Source organism: Muntiacus reevesi, chromosome 3 (assembly GCF_963930625.1).
Source record: "Muntiacus reevesi chromosome 3, mMunRee1.1, whole genome shotgun sequence".
NCBI lineage: Eukaryota > Metazoa > Chordata > Mammalia > Artiodactyla > Cervidae > Muntiacus > Muntiacus reevesi.
The window spans coordinates 32,489,775-32,510,630 of NC_089251.1; the positions used below are offsets into that span (position 1 = coordinate 32,489,775).

The window sequence follows — 20,856 nt, forward strand, 5'->3', positions numbered from 1 at the left end:
GAGGTTTTGAGGGACTTGCATGGGCCTGGGGCCCCACAGGGCTCTCTCCCTGGAGTCCCTCCCAGCCTCCCCGTTCCACAGCCAAGGAAACGGAAGCCCAGAGAGTAAGCAGAGAAGCTCCCCTGACTCAAGTTGAGGTGACTTTGCAGGCATGAAGCTAGGGATGGTTCTTAATCCTGCCACAGAGATGGGGACAGATGACCAGCCAGGGAGACCACGGTGGGGACCGAAGGGACACAGAAGAGAGACTCAGCATTGGATTGTGGCAGCAGGCAGCTGAGTCACTCCTAGAATCCCAGGGCGCCCCAGGATCTTCGCTCTCCCCAAACCCATTCCTACCAAAAGCAGAGTCCAGCTCCTCTGGGGCCCTTGGGAGTGTTCCAGGCCCACCTTTCTATGAGGAGAGAAAGAGCTGAAGCTCCAGTGACCACCAGAGTGAGGCGCAACAGACGTGGCAGGACGTCAGGGGCCCTTTCTGTCCACCTTCCTCCCTGCTACCCCCGCCCTCACTGGTACAGGATTCTGACTTTGGAGGCCCCTCTAAAATCTCCCCTTGGCCCTCTATGGGCTGAATTGTATCCCCCCAGATTCCTTTGCTGAAGTTCTAACCCCAAATATAATGTGCCTGTACTTTGGGGAGGTAATTAGGGTAGAACAAAGCCAGTGGGGTGGGCCTGAATCCAGTGTGGCTGGACTTCTTATAAGAAGAGGAAGTTTGGACCCAGATGTATATAGAAGGAAGACCATGTGGAGAAACAGGGAGAAGATGACTATCCGCAAGACGTGGAGAGAGACCTCAGAAGAAACAACCCCACCGGCACCTTGAACTTGGACCTCCAGCCTCTAGAAATGTGAGGAAATAAGTATATGTTGTTGTCTAATCACCCCCCTCCACCTCTCTACTGCTGCCTGCAGTACCTTGTGTGTCAGCAAACGAATACAGCCCTCACCTACCATCTGGATCTCACTGTTACAGCGGCATCCACAGGATGACGGGCTTGTTCGACAATGGAAGTGAGCACTGGGTCCATTACAGACAGTGGGTGTGAGGGGGGGTGGGAGGCGGGGAGAGGAGGTGAAACGTCACAGCAGACCTAGGGCGTGGGCTGTTCAAGGCAGCAAGGCTGGGGTCCACGCAGGTGAATGGGAAGCAGAAGGAATGGGTCCCTGTGCGCTTGGGTGCACGAGTGCATGCTTGGTCAGTCAGTCATGTCTGACTTTTTGCAGCTTCATGTCCACCAGGCTCCTCTGTCCTTGGAATAATCCAGGTAAGAATACTGGAAGTGAAAGTAAAGTCGCTCAGTCGTGTCCGACTCTGTGCAACCCCGTGGACCCACCAGGCTCCTCCGTCCATGGGATTCTCCAGGCAAGATACTAGAGTGGGTTGCCATTTCCTTCTCCAGGGGATCTTCCCAACCCAGGGATCAAAGCTACATCTCTTGTGTCTCCTGCATTGGCAGATGAATTCTTTACCACTGAGCCACCTGGGAGTCCCTGATGTGCTTGGGAGGGAGTCCCAGAAACCCTTGGCCTTTTCCACTGGCACCTCTGGGGCAGAGGACATTGATTCAGAAGGAAAACTGTAGAACTCACAGCTGGAAGAGAGCTCTGCAAGTCCCAGACTCACCTCTGACCTCCTGGCAGGGAAGAACAGCAGGCCTCCGGCCCAGGGAGAAACCCAAAGGGAAAGCAACCCAAGTAGATCATGACATCTGTTCAGGCATTTAAATTAGAAGATGACTGTAAAAAGAGAGGCCAAACACATTGGTAAAGAACCTTCCTATCCTTTCACACAGCTGAGACACACATGTTCTTCCTGACAACTCGGAGGGGGGTTGTTGCACACGAGGTAGTGAGATCGCCAGAGTAGGAAGGAACCCAGGCCTGGCACGGACAGTCTGAAGCCTGACTCTGACTGTGGCTCTGTGACCCAGGCAAGCTACTCATCCCCCGTTAGCCCCACTGCAGGCTCTGGCAGCGCCCACCACCCCATGAATGGCAGCAGTGGCTAGTTTCATCACAGTTCCATAGCAATGCATTCAGGGAGGCTGAGCAGGCCGTGTGGCAAAAGCTTACCCACTCTCTTACACCCAAGTCACAGACTTGGACACCCTGGTACCCACCAAGGAGTCGTGGCCACATAAATGAGGTATCGGCCTTAAAAATTGCCTTCACAGCCCTATTTCAGGATGGTTACATAAGAAAGGCTCAGAGGGTAGTGGCCTTGGGGTCTAGGACTTGGGTGGGGCTTAGGCGGTTTAAGCAACTCTGAAAGGTTGTCACTAGCTATTGAATAAAATCGGTCACCCTCAGTTCCCAAGCAGAGACACTAATGTACCATAACATCTCGAATTTATTTGGTGTCTTTCTGCCAGGAAGATCAAAGCACTTGAAAATAATTTCCTCTAAACTTTTCAGAGAAAGAAGCCAGTGGGGAGAAAACACATTTCACCTATGAGTTCTGTTTGACATCAATCTCTGAGCCTTCATAATTCTATATGCTCTAACGAGACTTTTGCACATCTCCTCAGTGGCATTCTGAGCAATAAACAGGTGAGGCTGACCCCATTTTACAGATGGGTAAGTGGGAGCCCAGGGAGCCTAAACTGCCTTTCCTCAGTGAGGACTTTCCCATCGTGCACTGCTGCACATTGGTACCTCCGTACACTGTCATGTTTGCTAGTTTCTCCTTCCAGGGACTCCCCTGAATTCTTCATGTATTCTCAAAGCCTTCTCCACTCCCTTTGTCCCAGGACTCACTTTCTTCAATCCTCTGCACCTCTGTCTGCCTTTTGCATTCAGCTTCTTGCTCTTCACATGGCCGTGTCTTTGAACCTGGAAAAACCTTCCCCCAAACCCTGCTGCCCCTCCTCTTAGCCCTGCTGGCCCTTCCTCTCCCTGACAAGTTTCCCCTGGACTGTGGACAGTGGTTGCTTCTATCTTTTCACCACACACTTCACTCTTTGCATTGCAGCTGCTCACCAGGCACCATTCTGTCTCCTGAGTCATAATAGCCACCAAACACTGAGGGGCCCACTGCTGCGGGCGCTGTGCCATCCATCCTTAAATGCCCTTGAGAGATGGATAATGTTAGCCCAGGCTACTGACGTGGTAATGCAAACATTCAACCTATAGCAGAGTAGACATTCAGAGCAGCCCCCATACTTCTATAGGTTTTACTTCCAGGAACCCCACTGAAGTTCTCATGGTGAAAACTGGAGAAAATTCCCCTTGGAGAAATTTCTGGCATGGGATGGGAAAAGTAACTATTTTGAAATAAGCCTGGAGGGTTATTCATAATAAGGACCTTCCAAGGGCAATTATCCAGTTTTGGTCCCCTGTAGACTTTCTGTCTCATGTAAGGAAAGAATGGAAAAAAGCTTGAGAATTGTTTCTGTAGGTCATAACCCAGGAACTCAGTCCTGCTTAAAAAAAAAATGAATGAGATTTAATCATAGGATTTTAGAACACTCACCAACACATTTCCACCACATCAACAGGCTCCAGGACAATAATAGCAGATCACAACTGAAAAAGCTGCAAGTCACAGGATCTATTTAAGAAAGGGTTCCTAGTCCCTCTTACACTGTTGGTGGGAATGCAAACTAGTACAGTCACTATGGAGAACAGTGTGGAGATTCCTTAAAAAACTGGAAATAGAACTGCCATATGACCCAGCAATCCCACTCCTGGGCATATACACTGAGGAAACCAGATCTGAAAGAGACACATGTACCCCAATGTTCATCGAAGCACTGTTTATAATAGTGAGGACATGGAAGCAACCTAAATGCCCATCAGCAGACGAATGGATAAGGAAGCTGTGGTACATATACACTATGGAATATTACTCAGCCATTAAAAAGAATACATTTGAATCAGTTCTAATGAGATGGATGAAACTGGAGCCCAATATACAGAGTGAAGTAAGCCAGAAAGATAAACACCAATACAGTATACTAACGCATATATATGGAATTTAGAAAGATGGTAATGATAACCCTATATGCAAGACAGAAAAAGAGACACAGATGTACTGAACAGACTTTTAGACTCTGTGGGAGAAGGCGAGGGTGGGATGTTCAGAGAGAACAGCATTGAAACAAGTATACTATCAAGGTTGAAACGATCACCAGCCCAGGTTGGATGCATGAGACGGGTGCTCAGGGCTGGTGCACTGGGAAGACCCAGAGGGATGGGATGGAGAGGGAGGTGGGAGGGGGGGATTGGGATGGGGAACACATGTAAATCCATGGCTGATTCATGTCAATGTATGGCAAATACCACTACAATATTGTAAAGTAATTAGCCTCTAACAAATAAAAATAAATGGAAAAAAAAATAAAGGTCACAATGTTTAACTTAAAAAAAATAAATAAATAAAATAATATTAAATTAAAAAAAGAAAGGGTTCCTAGGGAAACCCAAAGATAACAGGGGAAGACAAGAAACAAAGAAATTAGAGGAAACAATCTTTGGCACCCAGAATGATTATTCAACACAGCCCAGCTTCTACACAGATTATCATAAAGCCTTGTATTGAAAGCTTAACTACCTCAGTTTCTCTCTTTTTTAAAAGATTTATTTATTTATGACTGTGACTTCATTGCTGCATGTGGGCTTTCTCCAGTTGTGGTAAGTGGGGACTACTCATGGCAGTGCATAGGCTTCTCATTGTAGTGGTTTCTCTTATGGAACACGGGTTCTAGGCATGTGGACTTCAGTATTTGCGGTACATGGGCTCAGTAGCTGTGGATCACAGGCTCTAGGGCACTGGCTCAGTAGTCGTGGTGTGTGGGTTTAGTTGTCCCACGGCATATGGGATCTTCCCGATCCAGGGGTTGAACCCATATCTCCTGCGCTGGCAGACAGTTTCTTTACCACTGAGCCTCCAGGGAAGCCCTACCTCAGTTTCTCTTGTCAATGCATCATGTCGGGCTTTCAACAAATATGGTAGATATTAATCCAACTATATCAAGAGTCACTTTAAGTGTGAATGTTCTAAGGATACCAATTAAGAGACAAAAATTGTCAAAGTGAGTTAAAAAAAAAAGACCTGACCACATGCTGTCTACAAGAAACTCATTTTAAGTATAAAGACAAACACAGATTAAAGGTAAAAAGATAGAAAAAGATACACCGTGGTAACACTAATCAAAGTAAAATTGAAGTGACCATGTTAATCTTAGACACAGAGACTTCTGTACAAGGAAATTTATCAGAGACAAAGAGTTTCATTACATACTGATAAAGGGGTCTTTTTTTTTAAATGTAGCAAGACATGACAAGCAATTGTAACAAATACACTATACTAATGTAAAATGTTAACTATAAGGAAAATTCTGTGGTGTGTGTTTATGTGTTACATGTCTTGGAAGATATATGGAGACTGTACTATCTGCTTAATTTTTCTGTACCTCTAAAACTGTTCTAAAAAACAAGGTTTACTAATTTCTAATAGGTAATACACACTGATTTTTTTAACTTGGAAGAATCGTTAAAATAGAAAATAAAAATTCTGAAGACTTTATCATCCAAAGACAACTGATACTGACAATTTGATAAAGTGCTACCAGACTTCTTTGTGTAATCTTTTACTAATAGAAATTTCTTTATATCTATATTATACCCTGTACCTTCGTCTATCTTCTATTATAGCTGTCTGTCTCTTCCACAAGGTCTTAAGTTCTCCAAGGGCAAGAACCACAACTTAATTTTCATATTTCACATGGTTCTTGCCGTAAAATCTGGACATAGTAGGACTTCAACAAATTTTTATTAAACTGAATTTAATAGAGAAGAATCTTCCCCACATCAAATCTATACTTTCTGGGGAAAAAATTTACAGAATGATTAGGGAGAAAATATATATATATGTGAGAAACTCTTATTTTAGAGTTTACACATTTAGATAGATAGAGATGGGCTGGAGACCTTAACACAACAGAACCAAGGAAAAAGAAACACACAATTTACCTTTGAAGACTTTTGAAGGTGTCTCAACACTGTTACACTTTGGTGCTCACATTGCTCAGAGGGCTAACCTCTGACCATGCTGTCCAGGAACCAGGCTGGGAGACTTGTAAAGAGCATGTGGCTCTTCCAGGCTGGATCTGCAGAGCCCACTGTGAATGCATTTCCTCATGAGAACGAGCACCTGATGGCACTTATAGTGTTAACACCACCTGTCTGTGCTGGCCGCTGGGCAGGGACCCTATTCCTCTTCAGGGACCTACCTAGACTTGAATAAGCACACAAAACCTGTTGAGTGGATAAAACATTCCACATACAAGATTAGGCCTAGTCCTTAGGGTTTTTTCCTTTTCATAGCATGGCAAATTCTGATTTGATTTTCTCCCTTACATACTCAATATGAAGAATCCTCAAACAAGTAAATGAACCTCCTTCTCCACCTTAAGTCAGTTTGAAATTTAAATTTCCATTTTCAGAAAAAGTGGTACATTTGTCTGGAAGAATTTTCTTTGATAAACTTCGTAATTCTTTAATTTATCTGTTCTTGGAATATAGTGGAACAACAGATTTTACAAATTATACCTGTCATGATTTCTATCAATTCAGGTGATATGTAAGGGCTGCTGACCAACTCCCCCACACATACGTCAAAAAGAGAGCAAAACCAGAGGATTATTTGGACCTCAGGTCAAATTATAATGACAGTAATAACTGGTGTTGATTTAGTGCTTTATATTCAATTCAACAAAAAGTTGGTAATTTCATAAATGTTCTCACTTGATTAGCGCCCTAAGGTATTGTCTGGTCCCTGGGCACTTTGTCTGGATTCGAATGAGCCCAGTTCCCAGAATAAACAGAGCTCTGCTGACATGTCTCAAAGAATACCTAAATTGTAGCCAGTCTGAGCACAGGCTCCCCCCTAAGAGAATAAAGCTGGAGTGAGTCAAAGGGAAAATCGTGTGTCTGTCCACCTTCTGGTTCTGGTACCCAAGATGTAAAGCACCTACTGGTGGGCTGATGGCCATTGTTCCAATCCTCCTCTTTGGGGAGTCCCTGGCTGTGGTCCCCTGGCTCTCTGCAGGGAGTAGGGCACTGAATGTTAAGCCCAGAAGTCTTGGTACACGGTGTCCTTGCCAGAAAAGGACAGGAGAGGGAGGCAGGTGGTGGTCTGTGCTTGGATAATAATGAGAATAATTGCTAATAATTTGTGAGCAATTAATAGAGCAGATCTGATTTATTAACTCCTCATAAGCCCTACAGAAGTAGGTAATCTGCTATAACAGTACATTTCAAATGTATGGTGCTTTACACACTTAATTTTTCACCTGTTAGTTACAAGCCATCAAATGAACACTGAACACCATGCATAATCCATGGCACCTTGTATATTACCGCACTTGCTCCCCACACGCACCCTATCGCTAGGCTCTGAACTGTCCTTCTTGCGCAGCGAAGGGTACTGAGACTTGGAGATGCAGCATCACTTGATCTCACAGCTAAGTGAATGATTCAGGCAGGTGTCCAAAAAGTGCCCCACCCTTCCAAAGTCTGGGCCTTCATTCTGCCTCTTTTGACCTTCACAATAACAGAGCAGATAATCACTGCCCTACAGTTAACGAAATTGAAGGCGGGAAGAGAAGGGGACGACAGAGGATGAGACGGTTGGATGGCATCACCAACTCAATGGACATGAGTTTGAGTAAAATCTGGGAGTTTGTGATGGACAGGGAGGCCTGGTGTGCTGTAGTCCATGGGGTCGCAAAGAGTTGGACACGACTGAGCGACTGAACTGAACTGAACAGTTGGGAAGCAGAGTCTCAGCTGAGGCAAGAGACTTATTCTGGGTCACCCAGGCATTTGACCTACTGGCCACACAGACCAAGTCCTTCTTCTACATGCTCCAGAACACTGTAAGATTGAACAGCAGGACACCTGGTTCCCTGGTCCCTCCATCGGGGCTCTTCTCCTGAAAGTGAAGAGGCAAACTAATCAAATTCAACAAAATCTCCAAGCTGGGTGGGATGACTGCTACCCTGAATATTACAATGTGAATCCAAATCACCATTGTAGGTTTGAGAAAAGGGCAAGTGTGGACGTTCAATAACAAAGCAGTGTGGGCTAAAGAAACAAACAGGGATCTTGGAGTCAGACCTGGATCTTGAATTCAGCTCCGCCCCTTTGAGCTATTGGACTCTAGGTGAGCTCCTGGCCTTTGAGATCCTGTTTCCCTCTTCTCTTCCACAAGTGGGCTTCCCACTTCCAGTTCCCTTCCCACTTCCACAAATGGGCTTCCCTTGTGGCTCGGCTGGTAAAGAATCTTCCTGCAATGCAGGAAACCTGGTTCGATCCCTGGGTTGGGAAGATCCCCTGGAGAAGGGAAAGGCTACCCACTCCAGTATTCTGGCCCGGAAAATTCCATGGACTGTACAGTCCATGGGGTCGAAAGAGTTGGACACAACTGGGCGACTTTCATTTTTTTCCCTCTTCCATAAAATGGGTGTCAGGATATCTTTCTCTTAAAGGGATTAAAATATTTACATAAAATATGCAGAAAAGCCTAGATAAATGTTTGCTTTAATTCCTATTGAGAAAGGTTTTGATTAATGCAACTATAGAGGAAAAAATAGCTCAACAGAAGGGCTGGTTTCATAAAAGAGTACCAGAAAAAAAATCAGGTGAAGGCAGTAATGGGTGGTTGGTTTTTTTTTTAACTGTTGTATTGATATTTCTTTGGACTCATTTGACACATGAAAATCCAACTCCAACTTGGTGGCTAGAGTGAGGGGATTCTTTCCAATATTCTCAGCTCCCCAGGTCTGGTCAAGGGTTAATAATGCTTTGTGTTGTGGAGGGTGACAGGTGAAAAACAAAAAGATGACTAAAGATTTGACTCTCAGAGTAACTCTTTTGTTCTCTGAAGGTGTTTGTATATATGTGAGTTGTGTTTCTTGTCCTATTAATCTTGCTAATAGATTGAATTTTATTTTTTAATGGAGAAAATGGCTTAAAACAAAGCCTCCTTATCCTTACCTGTATAATGTTTGTATTGTGAGACTATGAAATTTCTAGGTTCCTTCTGGCTTGAAGAATCATCATATGAGTGTGAAACAAATACAAATTTAAAACTGTAGATTTCCACAATGGGGCCAGGACATTTGGTAGCATCCCTTCTTTAGGGTGGTTAACGATCACTCACTTTCCAAGAGAAGATAAACTTTTATTTCAAAACTAAACTTTGAAATTTAAAAATAAAGGGAGAGGAGTGGGAGGGGGTGGGAGGTGGGAAGGAGGTTCAAGAGGGAAGGGACATACACAAAGGTATACTCACGGTGATTCATGTTGATATATGGCAGAAATCAAAACAATATTGTAAAGCAATCATCCTCCAATTAAAAGTTAATTTAAAAAGAAAAGAAAAGGTTTCCAAGGTCAGAAGGAAAGATTTAAAGTTTTGAAGAGCTCGCCAGCATTTCAAGGGTGGTGATAAGCCACAGGAATTTACTTTGCTGTTTTCAGCTCAAGCACTGCCACCCCCAGCCTCCCCGGGTCTCCTCTCCCGTGACTCTGTGTCAGGCTGGGTGGCCACAGCTCTGGGGTCTGAAACTTTCAGTCTCACTCTCCTCTGTTCCTGTTTATCTGATTTTCTTCATGCTTCCTCTGTTTTCTCGCAATGTCCATTTGTCCATCTTGCTGATGCCTTTTTGGCCCCTGCCTGGTGATGCTGACCTGAAATTTGACTGCTAGCTCACAATTTTTTTTTTTTTTTAATTGGCTAATGAGTTCTCCAGAGTAGGGTTATCATGGAGTGTGAGCCAAGGGAAGAGGTGGAAAGAGAAAGCAGAGGAAGAAATTTAGCATGAAGGTCCTCAGGGATGTTGGAGAACACCCTTCTCAGAGGACCAGGTGAAACTAGGAGGAACCTCTGGGTGCCAGTGACTTGTCTCGGCTTCCCTTGAGAGTCATTCAGAGTCACTATAGTCTGTCACCTTCTGCAGGGGAGGGCAGGCTGGAGCAGGAAGAGCTCAGCTTTGCATCAGGTAGATGGGGCCCAGAATAACATGGTTCTGCTGCTCTGAGTCTCGGGATGTGGATCTCCTTGTCTGCAAGAAACGAGCTGTGCTACTGCCATATGTGGGGTGGTGGAAAGGCTCAAATGTGTTCTAAAAACACCTACCTAGAGACTTCCCTGGTGATCCAGTGGCTAAGACTCTGAGCTCCCAATGCAGGGGCCCCAGGTTTAATTCCTGGTCAGAGAAATAGACCCCATATGCTGCAACGGAGAGTTCACTTGCTGCAACTAAAGATCCCAAATGTGGCAACTAAGACCCAGTGCAGCCAAATAAATAAATATTTAAAAACCAAACAAATAACACCTACTAGTCTTTCCTCCCTCCCTTTTTATGATAGTCCTTTGCATGCCAATTATTCAGAAGATTACTATAGGAGACTTCCCTGGTGGTTCAGTAGTTGAGACTTTGCCTTCCAATGCCACATGATGGGGGAGGAGTGGCGGGTGGTGTGTTGATCCCTGGTTGGGGAGCTAAGATCCCACCTGCCTCAAGGCCAAAAAACCAGGACATAAAACAGAAACAACATTGCAACACATTCAAGAAAGACTTTAGAAAAGCTCGACATTAAAAAAAAAGTTAGAAAAATAAACAAAAAACTCTTAGAAAAAGAAAAAAGCATGCTGTTAAGGCAATTTGGAACCCCTAACACATTTTCTCATAAAAGCCAGTAGTCCTGAGTTTTGTGAAGGCCCTGACTCCAGCCTACCTTGCCATTCCCCTCTCTTCCCACCTCCATCCACAAACTTGACTTTTAAGCCATGATGGGATCCTCAGCTGTCTTCCCCTCAGCTTTGCTACCCACAGACTTTTACTCCATCCTGAAATCTCAGACCTCTGCTTAGAAGAATCCAGCAAGTCAATATCCAGGTGAAATTCAAATCCAGCTGATGATCTTTCACCTAAGCTGGTCATGGGAGCTTTACAATCAAAGTCACAACATATTTCCTTTTGTGATTGTTATAATGGTAGCACACTGTTCAGTATTCAGTAACCACTTTTTGTTGAATAAATGAACAATAATAGCTAAATTTGTTGAGTGTATGCTATATGTTAGGTAGTATACTATGCCTTTTATATGCATTTCCTCATGTAATTATCACAGCAAGGTTAAAAGAATGCATTATGTTCCCCACACTCAGGGCTTCCCAGGTGGCGCTGATCAGTTAAGAACCCCCCTGACAAAGCAGAGACGTTAAAAGATGCAGGTTCTACCCCTGCATCGGGAAGATCCCCTGGAAAAGGGCACGGCAACCCACTCCAGTTTTCTTGCCTGGAAAATCCCATGGACAGAGGAACCTGGCGGGCTGCAGTCCATAGGATCGCACAGAGTCAGACGCAACTGAAGCGATTTAGCACACACACATGGTCCCCACACTCTGGGGAGCTAAGGCTCAGATGGACCAAGCAACTCTCTCAAATTCAGGTATCCAGAAAATAGAGCAAATATTCTAACCTAGAAATGTGCGAACCCCAAACCCTGTTTTCCTTCTACTTTCCAAGAGATAGAGCCTAAGTTAAAAATACATAGAACTAAAATCAACAACTAAAATCAATAACCTCATTTTTGGATGTGGCTTTTAGCAATGCCCCAGGCCAACAAATTACCTCTAGGCAGCTCTTTTCTGACCTGGGGGAGCAGGCCCAAGAAAGCAAAGAAAGCAGAAGTCCAAACGTGAGGTCCATTAAATGCTGCAAAGAAAGCTTACTACCACTAGAGGGCTCCCTCCTCCTTAGGCAAAAAGTGCAGCCTGGCCCGTGCAAGTGGACCCAGCTGCCCTGAGCCCGCTGCACTCCACCTCCCTCAAGTTCAACCCATTTTACCCAAATCCCTGGGACAGCAGCAGAAGTTGGCCAGCCTTAGGGGAATCCCTTGGTACTTCCCCAAGCCGGAGCAGTGGGGGAAGGAGGAGCCATTTGCCCCATGTTTTCACAACCACATTCCATCCTCCTCTGGATTAGAGATGCTTTGAGGTCGTCAGTTGAGGCTTCAATACTTTGGCCACCTGATGCAAAGAGTCGACTCATTGGAAAATACCCTGATGCTGGGAAAGATTAAGGGCAAGAGGAGAAGTGGGGGCGACAGAGGATGAGATGGTTGGACAGTATCACCTACTCAATGAACATGAGATTTTGGAAACTCCAGGAGATAGTGATGGTCTGGGAAGCCTGGTGTGCTGCAGTCCATGGAATCGCAAATGGTCGGAAATGACTTGGAGACTGAATAACTAACAACTAACAGTGTTCAATGCAGGAGGCTGGGGGTAAGGGGGTGGGGTGGGGGTGGGAGTTGGTCTCCCTGCATAAGTTCAGGATGTGAGAAGGAGCAGAAAAGAAAACCTTCCTCCCAGGAGAAGTGGAGGCTCGGTGGTGGTAATCCAGAAGTGAGGCCCAACTCCCAGCCTGGTGGGCTGCAATCTCTGAGCCAACAGCAAAGGAGTACAGAGCAAGGGACCCAAGGAGACTTCACTCCCATGGGCTCTCTGGAGGCCGGGCACCCTTAGATTTTGCTGAGACGGGGTTGGGGGTTGGGTGGTGGTTGGTGGGAAGGCCTTTGGGTGTAATGAAGTACAGTTTTGTTTGAAAATATCCTGCCGGGAGAAACATCTCTTAGGGCCATGGTTGTGCGGCTACAGTCAGGGAACTCTCCCATCTTCACCACTTCCCAGGGCCCCTGCTGGGGAGGGGCTTCTGCAACAGCCCCTTGGGGTTCCCAGGGTTGGAATGAGGACTCAACGCTGCATTTTAACACTGTATCAACAGCAACGCATTAAGTGAAAACAGTCAAATTACTGAACTATATCTAAGCTATTATTACAACTACAGGAAAGAACAGATAGCTGGGTAAAGGGTTGAGAGGCTATCTGGAAGGAGATAAAGGCCTGGCGATCCTCCCCTCTTTCTTTTTTCTTTTTTCCCCCTCTTTAGACTTGCTGACTTTGTTAGATTATGTGTAAATGCAAAAGTTGAAGAAAAAGGGTGAAGCGAAGGTAAATTGAGTTACAAAACATTTCCAAAGGCTTCATTCACCACGCCCTGGTAGGAGGTTTCAGAAATGGGACGGGCAGCTTGGACCTGAGAGCCCTGAATGGAGAAGCGGTAGCCGAGAGCATGAACTCCGGGTTCGAGGCCCCAGAAGGGACAGATGCGAACTGAGGTGATCCCGCGTGGCCGATCACTTTGTATATGGGAACATTTTCCTATAACTACATCCCGCCCTCTCCATCCTACAATTCCGCCGGGCGCCCAGGGTAGGACTGGGTCTCGGCGGTAATCAGGCGGTCTTAGCCCGGCCTGCAGAGAAGGGCAGGCCCGGCAGCAGCCAGCAGACGGGGAGAGGCGGCGAGGACATTGTTCCAGCTTCTCGGGTGGGGTCCTGCGGGGGGAGGGGACGCGGTAGCCGTCCCAGGGGACCCGTGCATCAGCGCGTTCAAGCGCCCGGGCTTTGTGAAGTGTCTTGAGTCACCATGGAAATCCGAAGGAACGCGGAGAAGGGCGCCCGGGGTCGGCTGGTTCTCGGGCCGCGCCCTTCGTCCCCTCTCGGACCCTGGCCCCGCGGCAGGGCCTGTCGGGAGTTGTAGTCCCCAGGCGGTGGCCGCGCGCGGCGCCGAGGATGCAGGGCGCCGCCGGTCCCCGCCTCCCCCTAACCTGCTAGCGCGAGGTGGGGAGCGCTGGGGAGGAGCTGTCGCTCCCGTGATTGGCGGAGGCCTCCTCCAGCCCCCACCCAAGTCCCCTCCCCCGCTCGCGGCTTCGGACTCCGAAGCCCCCGCGCGCCAAGGCGGCGATCAAGCGAGCGCGCGTGCAGCCGCGCCGCCCAGAGCACCCGCAGCGCCGGCGCCGCGGCGAGACAGGAGGAGAACCCACCCACCGACAGAACCCCGCAGCCGCGGCATCCCGGAGGAGTGGGTGATGGCAGGGAGGGCGGTGGGCTTATTCTCCCCGGGCTGGGACGTCCATCTCAGACAGTCTGTTTCTCTGGGAGGAGCACAATAGGGCTGGGGTCGGAGTGCGCCCCGAGAACCGGCTGCTGGGAACGTGGCGGGAGGTGTGGTTTGGAATTCGGGGCAGCCTTCTCGGGCTAAATTGGGACCCGAATCGGTTCCTCTTTGTAAGCCTACAGAGTTCCCGGAGCGCCGAGCGGTACCTTATTCATAGTAGGCGTTTAATAGATGCTCATGGGATTGCAAAAAACTGGGGTGAGGAGGCTGGCTTGGTGGAAGGCGTTCGCTGCTAGCAACACAGTAGACGCCCAGCCTCGTCGAGGTGCAGTGAATGGCTGGAGGGCTGGGCGGGAGCTTCTCTGGCCGTGGGCCCGTCCTGCCCGATACCTTAGATCTGCGCGCGGTCCTCTGCCCGCACGGATCACCGCCAGCCCACCCCGCCCCCCCACCGCCCCCAGCATACACACACACACCCTCTGACCCTCTCGCCTCCGGGTTGGAGTTTGCCCAGCCTGGACCGGACCCAGCGGTCCGCCCACCCGTCCGGCTAACGGGTGGACTATTAGCCGGCCGCCTCTGGAGGCACCTGTCTGAACCACAAAGGCCGCCTTTCGCTGCCCAGCCCAGAGCGGGCGCCAAGCTGAGTCCCTTCTCCCGAGCCCAGCGCGGGAGCCCTCCCGGGGGCATCGATCTTGGCGGGAGACGCCCCAGGCCGGGGGAGGAGGCAGGAGTCCGAGTTGGAGAGGAGCTGAGATGGAGAGAGGCGGAGGCGAGGCCTCCGTTTGAGCAAAGATGAGAAAGATGGAAGATAGGGATGGGTGGGAGGAGGGGGCACTGAAGACAGGTTTGAGGAAAGAGAAGGGTCTGAGCAGGGAGGGTCGGAGTTCGGAGCAGGTGGCGCAAGGCGAGGCTGGGGCTGATGAAGAATGTGGAGGGGAGGAGGGATGCGGGAGGGTGGAGACTGCCTGGGTTAGAGAAGAGTAGACGCTGGGGAGGAGGAGACCCACGCGATGAGAGGGAGGGGTCTCCCTGGGGAGGGAGGTCTCCCGGGAAGGGAGGGGCAGGCAGCTGGAGGTGGGGGGAGGCGGGTCTCGGGCCCAAAGACCCTTAGCCCCGGCGAGGGACCCGGCGGTCCTGTGGCTGGCTGGGCGTGGCTCTTGGACCCGGCGACAGACTTGGGATGGCGGATCGGGGGCCGAGCCGGCTGTCCCTACGAGGAGCTTTGTCTCCCGGCTTGACACCAGCCCTTAGGGACTCGTTTAGGGTTTTGTGATAATCCGCAGCGCCACAGGCACACCCTTTTCTTCGCAGAGCTGAAAGGCTTGGTCCAGCGGCAGGTGATGCCAGGGAGGCGGAATGGGGACCGCCTCCCGCCCGGGAGACCCGGAGAACAATAGCCGGCACTGGTGTCCTCCACACCACGAGCTAGGGCACCCCTAGAGCCCGACTGTGCGGTTTTCCGGTGCAGAAAACACTCCTGGAGAAATCAAAGGGCACGTGCTCTTCTCTTGGGGTTTGTGTTAGGGCAACAAACCCCGCTGGTAATTCTCTGATGTGAGTCGCGCATCCCCGCCCCCCAGACTGTGGGACCCGCAGACAGACGCCGCCCCTGGCTTTGGTACCTTCTGGCTGCGGCGCCGCCCCCTGCCCCTTGCTGCTGACCAACCACCGAGACGGTCGGGGTGGGGGAAGACCTGTGGAGGTCGCCTCGGTGCTGAGCGGGCTCCCTGAGTAGCCGGCTTTGTCTGACGAGGCGGACGCGTGTGCTGTGCGTTCTGAGAGGGGGCAATCAGGGCTGGTGCGATTTGTGATAGAATGGAGAGAAGCAGTCGTGGAGATCACCCGCCACGGGCGCAGCTCCTGGACTTTAAGCCGGCAGCTAGGGGACCAATGCTTCCCTTTGCCGGTGACCACACCCAAGCCAATGTATCCATCCTTTGCAAATTTCACTTGTAGTGTCTGCTGACCTAAGAGAGGGACGACTCTGTGATAGGAGGCGTCTTCTTGCCATGGAAAAGCAGATGGACAGAAATGGAAACACAAAAAGGAGCTCAACAGAGCTTTCCATGCATTCAGTCTTGCTTGCTGTCTAAGCATCTTTCACACCAGGCTAGCAGCGTCTTAGCATGTGAGATGACAGCCAGAAACCAACGTTCAGTTTTACAGGTTTTCTTTGATGATTGTTCAGTTGATATTAAAGGTGACTCTTTAGCATAGACATACTTTTAAATGGTTATTCATTTTATTTTTATTTTTTTAAAATGGTCATTCATTTTAAAAAGACAAAACAAACAAAAAGCAAGCCAGAAGCGTTTTTATTCCAAGAGTGAAGGAAGAAGCTTGGCTCGATGACAAGCAGACCGTCATAGGAAAAATCGCTGTGACATATTTGGCCTGAAGTTGACTGATGAGCCTTTGGGCTCTCATAACCTGGCTTTGAAACCTCAGGATTTTACTCGGGCTGGTATAAGGTGAGGGACTGTGATGTGACTGTCGCCTATTGCCCAGCACATATGGTAGCTGCCAACGTGAATGCTTCCTACCTGCGCTGTACCCAGCAGTAGCAACAGTAGGCTCTGTCCTGATGCTTTTATTAAAGGATGATGTTGTGCAGAGGTGCCTCTCGGAATTTACAAAGGACTAGCTGGAATGTTGTTCATTGGATGTATTTAACTAAAATAATAGACCGATCTATCTCCAGAGTAAGTGAAAACCAGGAATCTCTATATTGGATCCCTGGTGGCTCAAAGAGTAAAGAATCTGTCTGCAATGTGGGAGACTGGGGTTAAATTCCTGGGTCGGGAACATCCCATGGAGAAGGGAATGGCTACCCACTCCAGTATTCTTGCCAAGAGAATTCCATGGATAGAGGAGCCCAGAGTAAGTGAAAACCAAGAATCTCTATATTAGAATACCCAAAATCTGGTACTAAAGTTTTTTTTTCTTATGAAAAAACTCCCAATGAGACATATTTTGTTGGCTTGTTCTTCTTGAGAGAATTTTATGGACTTAAGGGTGTAATCCTATTATTTTAGAGCACTGTGTGAACATCCAGTCCAATTTTTTCCTCATGGGGAGTCAGTTCATAGATAAGGAATATTAGTATGACCGGCCCATTTCTTCAAGGAAGATAGAAAGCAGTATCCTCCTACCTGCCCTGTGAAAATGCCTGGGAGACAGATAAGAGAGGCAGGTGGCTGTAGAAAAGAACCTTATGTCCCTCGAGTGCCCACATAGGCAGCATGTGAGATCTTAGTATCCTGACCAGGGGTCGAACCAACACCTCCTGCAGTGGAGGCATGGAGTCTTAACCACTGGACCACCAGAGAAGTCCATAGAGTGCCATTCTTAACTCCCACCTCCCTGACTTTGGGAACCTCAGCTCGGTATGCAAAAGATGTTTGTGGGACATGAACACTTGGCCGTTTTCAGCATAACCTCTTCAGATTTAAGTCAGGGTAATAGTATTCTAAATACACTGCATGTTTCCACCACTGGAAGCAGTTACCCAGCGAGGCAAGTGTGTACAATTGGCCAAAATCAGGTTTGAGGACTTGGTATAGGCTTCATCTGTGGTACCTCTACCTCTTCCTGTCTTTCTGCCATGGATATCTGAGAATTCTCCCTCTTTGATAATAGCTCCTTTGACAATTCAGCTTCAGGGAATGGAACTGTAAGCCAAAGGCCATCACAACTGTGGATAAATTTCTGGAGTAAATCAGAATTTAGTTTAATATTGAGAACCAGGGGAGTTGGTACTATTAGAAAAAAGTATGTAAGACCCAGTCTATCTTTCTGGTGTCAAAGCTAATCAAATTCTGATAGAATCTAATCCTGTTCACACATTTTTGATTTCTGAGCTATAAGAAAATATTTCAGAAAAGTGTTCTAAAGACTTAATTGACAGTCACCTAGAGAAGAACAATGATACAGGAAACCTTTGTCAATGTGAAAACCTGTAAGGAGAAGTTGGTATAAAATGTAATCAAATGAGAGTAATCAAGTAAGAAGGTATTTGATTTTCTTGTACTGCTAGTGAACAAATAAGAAATAATTTCAAGATCACTTTGTCTTTAAATTTTTATATGAAAATGAAAGGTGCAAATACTGTGGTATGACTTTAATGAATGTTGATATTTATGTATAAAAGCAGATACATTATATACTTAAAAGAATTTCATGAAAGAATATTGTATATGGTTTGTTCTACTTCAATTTTGGAAATTTCTTCCATCTAAAATAAATGGACTTAACCATAGCATCCCCGACCCTCTCATGCCCTCTGATCAATCACAGCCCAGTTCTGTGCTGTTCCTTTGCCTCCTCCCACATGGACTCCCTCTTTACAATCCAGACTCAGAGGCAATGTACACAGGAAGGAGAACCTGGCTCTGAGCCAGAAAGCTGGAAGTTGAGTCCCAGCCCCAACACTTGCTGTCTGTCCATCCTTTTTTTTTTTTAATTTTTTTTTTTAAAGATAGCCCTATGTTTTACTTCATATCTGTGTCATCGTAGCTCAGTCATGTCTGACTCTTCGTGACCCCATGGGCTGTAGCTTACGAGGCTCCTTCGCCCATGGGATTTCCCAGGCAAGAGTACTGGAGTGGGTTGCCATTTCCTTCTCCATGTCTGTCCATCCTTAAATGACTAATTTTTATCTTAAGGACTTAGTTTCTTCATTTATTCAATGAGGTTTATATGAGTTAACATATGTATAGCCTGAGAACAGAGTCTGGCCCCTAGTAAGTTCTCAATAAATGTCAGTTACCGCCGTCAGCACCATCATCATACTCTCACCCCAGAATGTGTACCCCTAAAAATATTTCGATTCCTTGTTTAATCTTTCATCCCCAGAGGTCAGGGTAAGCGGCTATAGGGTTATCAATAGTGGGAATAGAAAGAATGATTAGGACTCTGTTCTGAAGGTCCCACTCTGTAAATAGTAGGAATAGCTCTGTGTTGACTGTCAGCCTCCTTAAGCACAGCTGTTTTGAGCAGCTGAGGACTTGCAGAGTTAAGAATGTTCCAGAACTGCTCTGACCCAGCTTTGCCAAAACTTTCCTGTGTATAGAGTTGGCCTGGCAACTGCTCCTGCTCCTACATCATCTAAAGAACAATTAGGCATCCTTAACTGGTTGAGACAGCTGTTCTGAGACTGTTCTGTTGGTATGGGAAAGAGTGATCATGTTTGGTTGATGGCAAATTCTTAGGAATAAAAATATCTCAAGTTTTCTACCTAAGAAATAAACTCAGCAGCACAGAATTACCCGTTTAACAAAAACTTTCAAAGTACTTGCTCTGTGCTAGGTGTTGTTTTAGTTACTATGAGTTGAGTACAGTACTGTTATTATCCCCATTTTACAGATGAAGCAAATGAGAAGTGACAGAGAAAAGCTTTGCATCCACTGGCTCTGCTCAGAGCCTATATGAGTCAGGGTTCTCCAGCAAAACAACCAATAAGGATTGGCTTATGAGACTGTGGGGGCTGGCAAGTCTGATGTATGTAGGGCAGGCTAGTGGGCTGGAAGTTTTCAGGTGGGAGCTAATGTTGCAAGGACCCCATAATGGTTAGTCTTAAAGCAGAATTTCTTCCTCTTCTGGGAAACCTTGGTTTTTCTCTTAAGGTCCTTCAGCTACATTCGACTACATTGTATGAGGCCCACCTACATTATTGGGGAAAATCTTAAAGTCAACTGGCATAACCATACCTATAAAATACCCTCCCAGCAACACATATAGATGTGTTTGACTGAATGACTGACTACTGTAGCCTAGCCAAGATGAAACACACACAAAAAAACTATCACAGGGTCCATGCTTTTTTAAACACTACCCCAAGCTAAGAGCCTTATTTGCAATAAACTAAAGAATTAGCAATGGCCTATTTATCCCACTACAAAATGCTGCCCCTTACCTTGTTGAAAATACAATTTGGATCTCTCTTTTTCACCCATGTAGCTTCTAGCACAAATTGTTGCTCACAGCAAGCATTTAATAGATAATATTTCATTTGACTCAAGTGAATTTGAGGTTTTACTAATGACTAGATTCTAGATTTTCTTGAATCAAGGCAGGAGAGGTACTGCCCTGGCAGTCCAGTGGATAAGACTCACTTCCCCAGCAGAAGGCACCAGCAGGAGGCACAGGTTCAATCCTCAGTTGGGGGACTAATATCCTGCATTCAGGACCGGCCAAAAAACAAAACAACGGGAGAATATCTGCATTCTGAATTAGGCATTGTGTCACTCTTCACCTCCCAACATCTGTCCATTTTCATTGGCTCGGCAAAGAGTTTGGGGTCTGTCACTGTCTCCACTCCTTGTGAAGGTGTCTTGTACAGAGTAGCAGTGCCTAGGACTCAGTCACACTACCTTCGTGTCCATTCGGTGTCCCCTGACAGACATTCCCTTTGTTGATTTCAAATCCGCCATGGGCTCCCTCCAGTTTCTCAGGCCTTTGGTCTTTATTCCCCCTGCCTTTGTCTGGTTCTTTCCTTCCCTTTGTCATCCCCCAGAGCATGACCCACTATTGATGGAGAAGTCGCCGCCTTTCTCATTTTTAGCACTTTAACCAGATTTATGTCTTTGTGGATCGATACATTCATTCTGTTGTAAAATTCAAATGTAGCCCCCAATTTTTTTCCTTTACTGCTTTTTTTGTTCCCTTACTGCTCTTTTTCAACAAATGTGAAACTCAACTTTAAGGAAGTTACTCAGAATGTTTTTAAGTTTGGCATGTTGCCGGTTATATGGGCCACACACTACATAAAATGGTAGTCTGGGGGGCTGAGCGTGTATTTTTAAAGTATTCTCATTTTTTAAACTTTTTAGTAAAGTGTAACAGATATATAAACCTGGAATGCTGCAGTCCATGGG

At 47.0% G+C, this 20,856-nt stretch overlaps 1 protein-coding gene across 1 annotated transcript in view; it reads left to right on the plus strand.

Moving 5' to 3' along the window:
- The first annotated feature begins 13,823 nt into the window (after positions 1 to 13,823).
- The window catches only part of DPYSL5 (dihydropyrimidinase like 5), an 84,377-nt gene continuing 77,344 nt past the window's right edge, over positions 13,824 to 20,856 (plus strand). The window contains exon 1 of the mRNA XM_065927215.1: positions 13,824 to 13,942. The gene's annotated coding sequence lies outside the window, so the exon portion shown is untranslated. The remainder of the gene's footprint in view (positions 13,943 to 20,856) is intronic.